Source organism: Chenopodium album, chromosome 24 (genome assembly GCF_948465745.1).
Source record: "Chenopodium album chromosome 24, dcCheAlbu1.1, whole genome shotgun sequence".
NCBI classification, from domain to species: Eukaryota; Viridiplantae; Streptophyta; class Magnoliopsida; order Caryophyllales; family Amaranthaceae; genus Chenopodium; species Chenopodium album.
Window position 1 is genome coordinate 27,889,870 of NC_137857.1, and position 15,925 is coordinate 27,905,794.

General features: G+C 36.3%; 1 non-coding gene across 1 annotated transcript; it reads left to right on the top strand.

Annotated features, from left to right (window-relative positions):
- The first annotated feature begins 15,626 nt into the window (after positions 1-15,626).
- Positions 15,627-15,732, top strand: LOC145612915 (small nucleolar RNA R71). The gene has a single exon (XR_014106819.1). It is a non-coding gene; the product is annotated as a small nucleolar RNA R71 (small nucleolar RNA).
- Positions 15,733-15,925: the final 193 nt, after the last annotated feature.

Consider the following 15,925-nt stretch of genomic DNA (forward strand, 5'->3'; position numbering starts at 1 on the left):
TAACCACGCTAAACCTCAGGGCATCAAAGCGGAAATTTTTTTTCATTTAATTCCCTACATAACCATTTTCTGAAAGATCATGCCTAACGAAAATTCATCAAAAGATCATGCAAATAACTAGATCATGCAAATAACTAACTAGTAGTACAAACACATCTAAAAATATTTGCAGGTGAACTTTGGCTCTACAATTTATATAGCACAGGAAGCATAGATCCTAATGGGTTTATACTTTATACATAAATGCAAACTCAAGTTTATTTTCGGAAAAATTGGTTTGAATAATCTCAACTTTGACCGATTTTCTTTTTTCTTTCTTTCTTTTTTTTCTTTTTTTTTTTTTTTTTTTTTTTTTTTTTTTTTTTGAAAACCACCGATTTACTTTAAATGAGCCTAAAAACCTCAATCCTCAACTCTCATGAATTTTTTGTAATAACTTCCACTTCTCCTATTATTTTTCTTTCTTAATATACATGTTAAATATATACTGTGCATTAGCATTTAGCACAGATACAATCTAGTAATCCCAATTGGGTGTGTTTTTTTGTTCTAACAGTCCCAATTACCAGTCATCTGATGAGAAGGTTTTTTTTTTTTTTTTGAGAATATGATAAGGTTAATTTTGTTTTTGGTTTAAAAATTTAAATAAAAATAAACTAAAATAAATAAAAATAACAGCCAGCAGCTTCATACCCTCCCTTCCCCCTACTGGAAAGCCCAACCCATCATAAGCCAAAATGCTCATGAAGAAGGTCAATTACAATTTCCATTACAATCAATCAATAACATAATACTAAAATAGACACCAGCCGTGTCATTCCTGATGTAGTTTTTTCCTTCCAAAAACAAACTCTTCCCTTTTTTGCTAAAATCTTCTTTGAGAAGTTTGGTATAATGTAATATAACTATCATAATATTATTTGTTTATACGTATCTTTTATTACTCCGTTTTCCATAAATAATACTCTATACGACAAATCTTTAATACTCCGTACAACATAATTTTTTTCATTCAATTGATTAATATGAAGTATAATTTAAAATAATGAATCTATTAAATAGATTTAAACTACACAAATTACAATAGATTGATATTACACAAATTATTATTAAATGAGAATTTTGATTTTAGGAACATAGCATAACATTATAAACACTTTATCTATACATGTAACCATGTAAGTTAATTTGATTAAATTTTTGTATTTGTATCACCAATACTTTCATATAGTATTATAATTTAGGGAAAAAATTGGCTGAATATCAAAACGGGGTTATTATTCCCGTCCATTAAGTGTAATACACAATTTTAAATGCTCATGTAGATGTAGTTTTAATATACTCATTTGTCTCACGGACTCTTTCGTTGTATTTCATGTTTCACTTCATTATACACGCAAAATAAGATAATAAATATGTTATAGATGTATTTTATCTATGCTATTTTTTAATACAGTTTTTTTTTTTCTTTTCTCTTATGGGTAATGCTATATATAGCCCTTAGGGCTACATATAACCATTAAATATACTCTTGAAAATTGTATAAAATTAGGAATTCATGACAAAAACACGCGCAAATCACTGTAATTAGTGTATTTTTGTCATGAATTCTGAAATTTAAACAATTTTCTAGAGTATTTTAAATGCTTATATATATGTATAGCATTTTCCTTCTTTTATTGATTAAATTTAGTGAAATAACCGTGTATGGCACGAGACCTAATCTAGTTTACATCAGAATACTAAACTTAGACTATTATAACTTATTAAGCTAAGACTATCATCATTTATACAAAAGAAGAGATTCTGTATAAACATAGTGCAGCAAAGACAAAGACAACATTGCTGATCATGTAACCAGAATCCCAGCATTTTATCTTGGAAAAAATGGCCGGAAAACTATCTTGTAAGCCCAAATAGAATTCACGTCAGAAATTAAACACAATAATTCAGCTTTAAAATAGTGAATCACTTCAATTAAGCATACAATTCTGAATTCTCAAATTGATCAATCTTTTTGTCGATTAACAATCATCAATTACCAATTGAACTTAAAACCAGTCAATTATGAGGTTGAATGAAATTACAAAGAAAAGAGAGAAATAAGAACCGGTTTGAGACTGTTATAGAGGTAACTAGGTTAGTCCCACGACGATTTTAACAATAAAATATTTAATGTATATATTAGAAGACATGATGTTAAATATCTAAATTCATAATAATTAAAATAAATTTTTTTTAAAAAATGCTAGTATTAGTGTTTAGTGGTTAATCTAATCTATAAATATAACTAAAGTAACAACCGCTGACATTATCCCCTAATTAAATTGTACAGATGTCAAGTTGTGGTAAAAAAATTTCCCGCCTAAATCAATTGCTGACATCATATTTTAATTTTAATTTTTACTTTTTTTTAAACAATCTTATTTTTTACCTTAAATTATTACAATATACACGAAGTATAGTTTTTTGAAGACAAATATTATATTACGAAGGATGTTATTTTCTACATATTTTTGTACATTACTATGGATTTATAAAAAAAATTATCTGACTTCCAAATATAATTACTCCCGATTTAAGAGTACTATGTATTGCATAATTTGGTTAAATTTTTACTATATTCAAAATTATTTAGAGCTAAATACTATTGCAATTAATGGTTTGAAATTTTTTTATGTTGTGCATCGCACAGGCTAATTTAGTTTAAAACTATAGATCACCGTGCATGGCACGGGATCTAACCTAGTATATATAAATAAAGTATGCATTTTTGAAGAGTATTCGGAGTGCCACGTAAACAAAGGTATTATTTTAACCAATTAAGATTTCTATTTTATTTTAGAATTAAAACATTCACTCGCCACCTAGATAGAAATGACGAATTAGATTTGATATATCTCCGATTATTTTAATGCCATGTGGATTAAAAATCAACAAAATTAAATTATTTTCATGGAACAAAAGTAAAAATCCAATTATATAGATAAATTACATGTACACCAAAAAGATAAATAAATAAAACAAAAACCCATTATTCAATCCCCAAAAGTCCAAAACCCAACCATCTGACCACGCAAATTACATATGAATATCTATCTTATTAATTCAATATTAGGATTAGATAAACATAACTATGGTTTTTCATTATTATTATTGATTAGTAGTTTTAATTTATTTTAATAATAACCCCAAATAAAATTAGATTTGTGTTTTATTTTAGAATTAATAACTTTACTTACCAAAAAAACAATAATCTTCAATTTTTATCTTATCTAGCAACCCATATCATGATTAGATAATAAAAAAATTTATAAGAGATTTATTTGCTACACATATATCTGTGGTATAAGATATGATGACGTTAATGATTTGTATACATCCTCTCAAATATATAATTTTTTTCTATTATAAATAGACACTATATATATACTACACCCACACAACTAATCCACCACGAGATTTAAATCATTAAAACTATATAATACAAAAAAGCAAACATGTGAATATTATTTATCTACTCTTTTTCATGGTATGAATTTTTTTTTAGGTCTAATTCGTTGATTAAAAAATAATATTGGCAAAAAAATGTAAGTACATCAATGCTTTCTAATGGTAAACAAAATAAATTGATCATTATTCATTATATTCTAAGATGTCTGCTTTGTTTATTATTCCTAATCTAATTGTGTCACTTATCGTATTAAATTTTGTTAAACAACTTAATTATAATTTAATATTATTTATTTTGTATTTGAGGGGATTATGTCCATGCGCTAATTAAAGGAAATTTTGTCAATTTAAAGGTACGACCTATACTTGGACGAATACTAGGGATGCTGATCAACTTATTTTGCAGCGGCTGGATAGGGCTTACATGGCCTGTAATTGGTTACAAAACTATCTAGATAGTCAGTTACTCAACCAACCGATTCTCATCTCTAATCATGCTGCTATTTTCTTCGATGACTCCCCATTTATACAAAGGTCAATCGTCCTTATCAATTGGACAATTGGTACCTGGAATACCAGGATATACATGACTTTGTCCTTTCTACTTGGAAAAGACACATCTCTGGCTCACCAATGTTCATTCTCTCAAAGAATCTGTAACGCGTCAAGTATCTAGTTAGGAATTGGTGTCTCAACAGTGTCTCAACAATAAGAAGTTCTGGGGTGTCGATTGGAATTTTTTTTCGAAGGATCTTTCCAAGGAGGGTGAGTTACTTCACTCGATCAATGATGCCTCTCTCTACATGTCCAAAATTGTTACTTCAAAGGTCAATATCTTATTGCAACTACAATTCTAGAAACAACGTTGTAAGAAAAACTGGATACTGAAAGGTGATTGCCCGTCTAAACTTCTTTTCTCCAAGGTCAAGTGTCGATAGAAGAAAAATGTGATTAGCTCGTTACTTGATGACTTAGATGTTCTATAACATGGGCAGATGGATATACACGACTTTGTCCTTTCTACTTGGCAAAGACACATCTTTGGCTCACTAATGTTCATTCTCTCAAAGAATCTACAACACGTCAAGTATCTAGTTAGGAATTGGTTTCTCAACAGTGTCTCAACAATAAGAAGTTCTGGGGTGTCGATTGGAAATTTTTTTCGAAGGATCTTTCCAAGGAGGGTGAGTTACTTCACTCGATCAATGATGCCTCTCTCTACATGTCCAAAATTGTTACTTCAAAGGACAGTATCTTATTGCAACTACAATTCTAGAAACAACGTTGTAAGAAAAATTGGATACTGAAAGGTGATTGCCCGTCTAAACTTCTTTTCTCCAAGGTCAAGTGTCGATAGAAGAAAAATGTGATTAGCTCGTTACTTGATGACTTGGATGTTCTATAACATGGGCAGACGGATGTTCAACATGTTGTTGTGTAATCTCTTATGAATACCTTAAAAACTGATTACATTCCTCCTTATGATGCGGAAATTGATACCATTCTGCGGCTGTTAGATCTTCCTCGGTTTAATTCCTCTCAAATCGCTAATTTGGAACGTCCTTTCACTGCATCTGAAATTAGAATTGCCATGTTTTATTTAGAGAACTGTAAGTCTTCGGGTTCAGACGGAATTACAGTTGAATTTTTCAAAACACATTAGGACGTCGTGGGAGCTTCAGTGGTTTCGGGCATTCAAAGTTTCTTCCAAACGGGGTTTCTTTTGAAAGAATGGAATCAGCCGCTCCTTGTTATGATTCCTAAGATTAGTAACCCAACAGAGATGGGGCATTTACGTCCTATTAGCCTGTGTAACACAATGTACAAGTGCGCATCTAAATGCTTGGTGGCCTGATTGTGCCAATTTCTCCCTCTTCTAATCTCATATTCTCAGCACGCCTTTGTTCAAGGCCGCGTTTTGATGGATAATATTTTACTGAGTCATGAGTTAATGGAGAAAATCAACTGCTCCAAAACTGGCACTAATTGGCTTGCTTCGATCAAAATTGATATGAGTAAAGCTTATGACAGAGTTCACATGAGTTTTCTTCTGCAGGTCCTTAAAGCCTATGGTTTCCTGGATCGTTGGTTGCAGATGATCCAACAATGCCTCGCTACGGTTACTTACAAATCTCTGATCAATGGTACTACCTCGGACACATTTAGACCTCAATGTGGTCTTCGTCAAGGTGATCTTATCTCTCCGTATTTTTCCTATTCTGTATGGATATCTTCTCTCGTATGTTGCATTTGGGATAGGATTTAAAGCTTTTTCAAGGAATCAAGTTGTCTAGAGTCAGCCCCTCTATCTCGCATTTGTTCTTTGCGGATAACGCTCTTATCTTCTTCCGAGCAACGTCTGCTTCTTTTTCTAATATCATGCAGATCATTCAACGGTTTACTAAGATTTCGGGAGAAGAACTAAACTTGTCAAAGTCCTTGATAAAGTTTAGCCCCAATATTTGGGCCTCTTCTAAAGAATATTTCAAATCAATATTTCAAATGAAGCATGTTCAGGTTTTCGATCATCACCTAGGGGCCCCGATCAATTTCGTCGGTAAGAAAAAGGACCACTTCCAATTCATCATCGACAAAATTAGTGGAAGAATTAATAGTTTGAATGCCGCACGGCTTTCACAATCACAAAAGTTGATTTTCATTAACTCTATCCTTATTGTTATGGTGTCCCATGTTCTTGCTTGCTATGAGTTATCGGTCTCTGTTACTGGGAAAATTTATTCCTTAATTATGCGCTTCTTCTGGGCGCATTATGATACTAAAGGTATGCATAGGGTTAATAAGGATACCATGCATCTTCCTTGTGGCCTGGGTGGGTTGGGCATTCGCTGCTTGTCATCCTTAAATAAGGCGTTGCTCATGAAATAGGTTTGGAGACTCTTCTCCAACCCGCAGCTTCTAGTATCCAAAGCTTTCGGTGCTCGTACGACCTTTCTTTCCAACAACCCACACAGTGGGTCTACTTTTACTAGGCGTCATTCGTACGGTTTACGGGGGTTACTTAAGGCGGACATCCTGTTAAAACAGGGCTGCAACTGCAAAATTTGTAACGGCCGGTCTACCATAGCTGGGTCGGCTAAATGGGTCAACGGTCGCATTCTTGAGTTTAAACCTGGAATTACAGTGACCGACGCTACAGCTCATACCATCAGTTTTTTCACCCACCCTTTGTCAATAAGGTGGGATTATGCAAAAGTGAACGGCTGGTATGAGCCTGCGGATGCCTCTACAATCCTTGAATCGGAGGCCGCTGATACGACTCAGGAAGACTTTCGTTATTGGGCATCTACCCCGTCGGGCATGTACTAGGTGAAAACTGGCTATGCAATGCTTCAACAACAGCTTTCTCTAGCCTCCACGCTGTCTTCATCAAAGTCTTTCTGGAAAGTTCTTTGGTCTCTCCAGTTACATCCTAAATGGAAGTTGTTCCGATCCTATGGAAACTGCAGCATCGGGCTCTAGCAGTTAAGGTAGAACTCCATCACAGAGGAGTTCCAATTCAAGATGTGTCTTGTGACCTCTGTCATTCTGAACCAGAGGATTTACAACATATATTTCGAATGTGCTTTAATGCATGCTTAGTTTGGAGGGGCAGATGCCTCGGTATCCGCTCAGAATTTAATGGAGACCTTTCTCTTTCAGATTAGACCCAATCACAACCTACAAACAAAGGAGAAAAAGCAAATAAAAGGGAAAAACAACAAGTAAACTAGAAATTGCACAAAATAGAGAAACTAACTATGAAAAGCATAAAATGAAGAAATTAAGAATAAAAACTAAGGAAAACTAAAGAAAAGAGTAATAAAATGAAATGAAATTCATCCAAAAAGAGATCAAATGAGTGCCATAAATGACACTCATCAAATTCCCCCAAGCTAAATTTTTGCTCGTCCTCGAGCAAAACAAAGCAAGAAAGATTAAGGATGAAAAATTTATTGAGAAAGAAAAAAGAAAGACTCAAGATAAGAATATACACTAAGAGTCACTGTCGTAGGAATCACGGTTGCTTTTAGCTACAACAAGCCCTTTAAACCCCAAAGTCGCCTATGAGGACGAGTGAGGTCTCGTAAGGGTGTCCTAAGAGTTTGACCCATAACTCTCCACCAAACATCAATGAGGCAAAACCATGAAAATAAAAGAAAAGAAAATGAAAACGAAAACAAAATCTTTGCGAAATGAACTCACATAAAGACTATAATGCAAATGAATGAAAATCTTTCTCAAGTGGTTAAGGTATGCACTTTTCAAGATATCTAAGGTTGATTGAAACATAGGGTATGCTAGGCATAGGAACTAGACATCACAATCCACGTTCATCCCAAACAATCTTACCGCGTTCTCCCCACTAGTCTCAAATCTCCCCTTAGTGAGTATCCCAATGATTCCTCGAAGGAACCGGAAAAAGAATTCTATTTAGGCTACTCGACAATCTCGACTATGCATCCCCTTTCCTTAGGCAATGACCCATGATGCCCTCCCCCAAATAGTGACTCAACTATTTAGGTCGAAAGGTCTTTCCCCAAGGTTGTAACGTAAGGCATAAAGGGTGAAGGTAGACTAAAATTTAAAATTTGGTGATTTTCCTAAAAAGTGAAGTAAAAGGGTGATCAATCCTTAACACCACAATCAAGAAATTACCAAACAAAAACAACACCCCCAAGCTTACTTGAAGCTATACTCATAAAGAAATATATACAAAAAGCGTACACGCTTCTCCCCCAAGCTAAAATGAAGCATTGTCCTCAATGCTTAGAAGGAGAAAAGAATACAGCAAAATATTTTGAATTTTTCACTTTTTCAATTTTTTTTTTTGTTTTTTTATTTGAATTTGCAATGTCCTTGCCTTTTACTTAATTCGGACGGCTTTTTCTACTATGCAACTTATTAATCCATGCCTTTTATAAAGTAGGACGGCTTTTTCTCAAATATTTGCCATTATTTACAAAGAAAATGATATCACAATCTTGCATTCATAAAAACCAAAACTCCAACTCATCTACCACAAACTCCATCACAAATGATCATTTTGCTTCACAAAAACCAAGAATAGAAAGAAAATGAAACAAAAGGTCAAAGATCTAAATATGTGGCTTGAAAAGGAGGTAAAAGGCTCAAATGGTTGCAAGAAGGCAAATATAAACCCAAAAATAAAGAAAATAACGAAATATAACAAAAATGAAAAATACCACCCCGAAAAATGTGTATTTGTCCTTCCTAGATAGTTCGGTCTCGAGTTTAAGAATCATACATCAAGCTTTATTAGATTAGGTTTGCATAGTCAAGGATCCACGCCGCTCATACAAAGAATGTTGAAGGCTTGAAAAACAAGTAACCTCACAAGGATGTAGCAAAAACTCACTAATGGTGTCAAATTGACTATAGGGAGCAACTACCAAACATGCCACAAACAAGTAGAATCCGGCTTCATGATCCTCCTAGTTTAAACCAACTACCCTAGCATACACCTATCCTAGAGTCAACCAAACATAGTCTCAAACCGTGCATACCTTTACAACCTAGGAAGAAAATCATGCAAAAGACAAGTCCAATGTACAAAGTTCATTTCAAAAGAAAAATGAAAAATAAGGCCTCAAAATAATACCACAAATAAGAAAAGAAAAATAAAAGGAAATAAAAGAAAAGGAAAATAATAGAAAATAAAAGAAAAGAAATGGAGACATAGAAAAGGAAAATAGGAGAAATAATAAGAAATGGACTAGAAAGCAAGTTAAACACATAAGAATCCCAATCGACAAACAAGTGATCGATCGACATCATCGTCATCGATCCCAAACACATTACGTGTTAACAAGCATCCATCCTCGAACCATTCAATTTCCCCTAAACTAATCCTTTTTATGCAACCAAGGAAAATAAAGAGAAAAATAAGAAAGATCTCACCGGGCTCCAAGCTTAGCAAAAATAAACGAAGCAAGTAGAAACCACCTCGTTGCATTCCATATCCAAAAGCTTCTTCAAGAAACCAAGTGAGAAAAAGAAATATAAAAGAAACTATAAACAAAGAAAATAGTTAGTAACTTCAAAACAAAGAAAAGGAAACAACAAATAAAAGGAGACTAAACTAAGCAAAAAGTATATAAAACTAAGGGAAAATAAAAGCTAAACTAATCAAGGAATAAAAGGAATAAAAGAAAGGAAACTAAGAAAGCAAGAAAGTAACTAAACTAACTAAAGAATTAAACTAAACTAAAAGATTTGGATTTTGGGAATTAGGATCAAAGGGTTTTGGATGAAAGGGATTTGGATATTAGGGATCAACCACAACAACAACATCACAAGCAAAGCATCATCACAAACAACAAGTATCCAAACAAATCGGGCAAGCATACTAGCTACAAGGAAAGTAGCCTAGAGATCAAGAAAAAGAGGAAATCAAACAAGAGGAACAAAAATAAACATGCAAACAACCAAGGTATGTACACAACAACAAATATTGGTCACTGAGCATAGCATTAGTTCCCCCAAGCTAGATAAAAATTCATCTCAACATCCCCATCAATACAAAACAAGCATAAAAAATATAAGGGATGGAGGCAAAAAGCACAAAAAGCACAAGGGAACTAATGACTACTACCATCACCACCACCACTACCACTACCGCTAGGCCCGGCCCCATTGGGGTCAATGTTGCCCGCGGGGTCCTCGAAGGGATGAGGGTAAGGCTCCCATCCTCCGGTGTAACCCTCGGGCCACCATAATGCCCCTTGAAAAGATCTTGTTGCCAAGGAGCAAGAGGGGTGAAGTTATCGGGCAAGGTTAGTTCGTAAGGGTGGTTTTCATGGACATGGGGGTAGTTAGGATCACCCCTATAGTCACATCCACCCGGAGCCTTGTAATCATAGTTACCGTGCTCATCCGGGTAGAAGCGACGCTCGGTCTCGGGGTCGGAAGGACCCGACCAATAAGGATGCCCGTATGAAGGTAGATGACCTTGTTGGGGCGGGAAGTACGGATAGTTAACCGGAGGAACAATGTTCCCGCGGTCAACTTCCGCATCATAGATTTGTTGTTGTTGTGCAAACATACCTTGTTGCATTTCTTGGATACCTCTCAATTGTTCGTAGATAGCCCCAAAATCTTGATCATACATGTCGTCCAAATGGATTTTCAATCCACTCATTTGCTCACTAAGAGCCCTCATGTCGACATTTTCATAAGCATGTTGCCCTTCTTGTTGTTGTTCTTGAGGAACTTGTTGTTGTGGAATTTGTTGTTGTTGTTGTTGTTGTTGTTGGGCTCCTTGGAGCTCTTCATCATCATCCTCATCATCCTCATCGGAGTCGAAGTTGGGACGCCGAAAAGACCTAGGGACATGCCAAACATTGTCGGTGTTGATCCGGCCCAATGCAGTCAATCCGGGGTTAGGCAAAAAGCACCAATGCTCATTGTTCCTTAACCACTCATATCTCCCATCCCTGTAGTTCTTGGAGATGAATTGAATTTGACCCAATTTCCTCAAGTCGAGGTATAGGGTGGTGTTGTCTCCAATCTCCTTGCAAAAGGGAAGATATTGGTCAAGGCGGAAGCGAGTCAAAAGCCTAGTCACCATGCCCCCGCATGGAATCTCTCTCGTGCTCCGGCCCCTTAGATCAACACAGTATTGGGCGAAAATGTACCCCAAGTTCAATCGGCCCACATACTCCGGGCGAGTAGACAACCATAGCATCTTGAGCTCATGCTTGCTCATCTTCCCCAACTCTTGCTTGGGGAACACCACATATCCCAAAAGGCGGTGCACAACCCTAAGGCAAGGTTGGTACACCGAAGAGATCTTGGCTTTGTTGGTGATGAATTCATTCCCACCCGAAATATCTTCCCACCAAGAGTTATCGTCGTACTCCGGGAAGATGTAATGTTCAACGTTCAAGATATCCCCATGGGGGTCAAAGTCCAAAGCCGCGTTGAACTCTTCCAAAGAATGATAAAAGTAGTGGTTGAATATTTGGAAACGCACCCTATATTGCCCTCCCAAGGGCACAAGCTCCAAGGTAGCCAAAAACTCCAACGTTGGCTCCTTGTAGGTGCGATAGGCATTGTTGATGAAAGACCCCATTCGCAGATTCAAGAGCAAGGACCTCATATCATCATCTATCCCCAATTTAACCATATCATGTTGGAGATAGTGGCGGGTCTGTTTAAGGGTTCTTTCTTCCTTCAATTGTTGGTAGAAGGTTTTTTGTTCGTTTGTGAAGTTTTTCTTTTTGGGAAGAGAGGTGGATGGTCGTGTTTGAGAGGAGGAGTGGTTTGATGTACTTGGCCTAGAAGAAGTGCTAGGCCTAGAAGAAGTACTTGGGCGAGGTTCCTCAATGGTAACATCGGTCTTTCTCTTTTTGGTGAGTTTCTTGAGGATTTTAGACATGTTTGAGGTTTAGGGAAAATCACCAACAACAATCAAGAAGTAATACCAATGAACCAAGAACACCACACCAAAATCACAACTTACTACCAAATTCTCCAATTCACAACTTCACACTTTCTTCCACCAAAATCAATTCCAATCCAATCAAATACACCAATTATCCAAGAATAACTTCTTTCAATCAATCCAAGAACAACCAAAAACCAATACCAACAATCAACACTTACTACCCAATTTCCAAAATTCAAACTCACAAATTATTAACCAAGGATGATGAAAATTGCTACAAAACCAACAAACAACACAATGTTATGCAAAATCAATCAACAAACATCACAAAATCACATCCAATATCAAGATCAATCATCAAAAATCACAAAACCCATACTACACTATTCATGCTCATACAAAATTTCAATCTTAGCAAAATTATGATATAATTGACAAAATTAAAGCAAGGATAAGTGATTATACCATACAAGATGCAAGATTAACCAAGTTTGAGCCACCAATTTCAATCCCAAACAAAAGCCCCAAATTTTCGTTCACCAATGTAGGAGAGAGAATGAGTGAAATTTGGGTCAAAATGTGAGGAATTTGATGTGTAGGAAGGTTTGTGAGTGAATTTAGATGAAAATGGAGTGATTTTAGTGAAGAATTGAAGGATTTTTGATGGTGAATGATGAGTGAGGAGGTGCGCACAAGTGAGGGTTTGAGGTAGGTAATGTCGTGAAGAACAAGAGGTGAAATGAGGAAATGAAGGGAAGAAGGAGGAGGGAGAAAAATAAAGGAGGCACGGCCAGCAGGTGCGGCCGCACCTAGCAGGTGTGCGCCCGCACCTGCTGGGTGTGCGGCCGCACACTGCAGCTTTCTATTCTTCCTTCTTTTTTTTCTTTTCTTTGATACTTACTGCCTAATTGGGTGCGCACATGAATCATGATGGTGATGAGGAACACCATAGGCAGTAGCTAAAAACATTTTTAAAGAGCTCAAAGTTAAAGATTCATGTGCTCACCACAAAACTCACTAAGTATCAATTTCCTCCAACCTTTAAAACATGAATTTCCTATCTTACCTCTCTAAAATTCTTACCCCTTTTACCTCAAATTTCGATCGGAATCGAACACATTCATGATACGTGCCGCAAACACCTTCCATTCACCATGCATCCTTGAAGAAATCCAATCCCGCAAAATTCATCCTAAAAATCCAAACAAGTAGAAAAGTGAAAGAAAAGAAAAAGTAATAAAAGAAACAAAAACAAGAAAACTCAAAAATCAAAAGGAAAAGTTAGAATCTCCGAGTTGCCTCCCGGGAAGCGCTTGCTTAAGTTCCTAAGCTCGACCCTTCCTCCAAATCATGGAGGGTCAAAGAACACCACCTTCTTCAAGGTAGTTGAAAGAGCAAAATCCTCTTCAATCTTAAGCAACTTCTCATTGTTGCTTGATGAAACCTCCATAAAATTCTTCTCAAATTCACTTTTCTCTTTTCTCAACTTCTTTCTTTTTCTCAACTTCTTTGAATCACGAGCCTTCTTCTTCGGCTTTTTGTTCAATGTAGATGGAACTTCAACATCCACAACCATAGAAACTTTCTCTTCTTCTTGAGAAAAAAGCTCAAACCAACTTGGAATCTTAACTTCCTCCTCATCTTTTGGCTTGGGATTCACAATTTCTTCTTCACTAACCTTCATGCTATCAAAACTTGCAAAAACGTCATCAAATTCTCAAGAGCATTGTTAGTAGAAGAATCAACCATGCATACATTATCAATAGAACGAGAAAGACTAGCACATGCTATATCTTGCACAAAAGATAGAGACTCATGCATTGGTTTCAGCTTAAAACTCTCCTCTTGCTTACCACATCTCAAAGTAATGCGGCCTCCTTTCACATCTATCAAAGCTCCCGAGGTATCTAAGAAAGGTCTCCCTAAGATGACCGGAATATGTTCATCTTCCTTAATCTCCAAAACCACAAAATCTACGGGAAAAACAAACTCTCCAATCTTAAGAGGAACATCATCAACTCTCCCCTTAGGAAACTTGATAGAGCGATCGGCCAATTGAAAGGTTATATTTGATGGTTGAAGCTCACCTAGATCAAGTCTTTTGAAAACCGAATAAGGCATGATACTCACACTAGCCCCTAGATCACATAGAGCATTCTCAAACATCATTTTTTTGATCTTGCAAGGAATTGAAAAGTTTCTCGGATCCTCCATTTTCTCCGGAAGCTCACCATGGACAAGAGCACTAAAACATTTCCCTCCTTCCACCGAATTGCCCTCATTACAATCTTCCTTCTTCTCTAGTATCTCCCTAAGAAACTTAGAATACTTAGGCATTTCAGGAATTGGCTCGGTAGAGAGTGTGGAAACATGAACTTCCTTAAGAACTTCAAAGAACTTCCTAAATTGCTCATCCATTTTGAACCTTAAGAATTTTTTGGGGTATGGTAGATCGGGAAATCTCTCTTCCTCACAAATCTTTTCAACAACATTCTCTTCTTTTTCCTCATCCTCACAATAGACTTCCTTAGACTCAACCCTCTCAACTTCATTCTTCAAAGCACTCCTCTCATCTTCTCCCTCCATTGAACAAGAAACTCCCTCACTAAGGTCACTCCCACAACTAGTGGTAATAGAATACACGGGTTTCTTCGGTTCAACACCTTGGGAAGGTAAAGAAGAAGGACTAGCATAATCCTTGAGAGTGTTTGCTATTTGGGTTATTTGAGTCTCAAACATCTTATTGTGAGTCATCATTTCATTGAACTTCTTATCACTAACCGCCATGTAGGTGTTAATGATCTTGGTTTGATTATCAACCAATTCTTCCAAATTAGTCCTAAGAGAAGAAGGTTGTGAATAGGAATTTTCACCTTGAGTCTTTGGAACAAATCCGGGTGGGGGACCTCTTTGAGCATTGTTTTGAAAATTGCCCCTTCCTTGATTGTTCCAAGTACCCCTATTTTGATTTTAACCATAACCTTGATTATGGTTACCACCACCTTGATTATGGTTACCATTGCCTTGGTTATGATTTCCATAACCTTGGTTTTGATTTTCATAGCCTTGGTTTTGATTACCATAATTTTGGCTTTGATTTTGGCCACTATAACCTTGGTTATTATGGTTACCACGAGAACCTTGATTCCCTTGGTTCCTATAACTACCACCATGATTATAGTTTTCAAAATTGCCTTGGTTTTGGTAATTTCTATTCCATTAACCTCTTTGATTATCAAACCTTTGAACATTGTCATTTGACACAAAATTCACATGCTCACACTCATTGTTATCAAACTCATCAACACATTCATTATTGCAATTGCTAGAGTCATGATCATATGATCCACATGCATCACAAAACAAACAACCCATAGGCATATTATGTGAAGTGGGAGGAGTTTGAGAGTTAGAAGAAGTACCTCTCCCCTTAAATTAGGAGGGAAGATTCGAAGCTTGAGAAGAGGAAGAAACACTCTTCAACTTGGCTTTGATTGCAGTCACCTCCTTTCCCAAGTTTGTCATTTGAGAGGAAAGATTGTTGATCACATTTAGATGGTCCACCGAATACAATGAAGATTGCTTGCTTGAAGAATCTCTTTCCCTATCTTGCCAATCTCTATAATAGGTCACCACATCCTCGATAATGTCCACAACTTCTTCTTCGGTCTTGTTCATGATAGGACCACCGGCCCCTCCATCAAGGCATAACTTGCCTTGAGGACTCAAACCACCATAGAAGATTTGGATCACTTGGTATATTGGAATTCCGTGGTGAGGAAATTCTCTTTGATACTCCTTGAATCTTTCCCATGCTTCATAGAGACTTTCATTTGGCTTTTGCTTGAACCCTTGAATTAAATCCCTTGCCTCCGCCGTCTTCTTTTGAGGGTAGAAACGGGACAAGAAAGATTTTGTGACATCATCCCATGTTCTCAATGAATTGGGCTTCACTTCTTTGTCTAGCCATTCCAAAGATCTTCCTACGAGAGAGAAAGGGAACAACTTAAGACGGATAAACTCTTGAGACACTCCATTGACCTTGATTGTGTTGCAATATTTTTC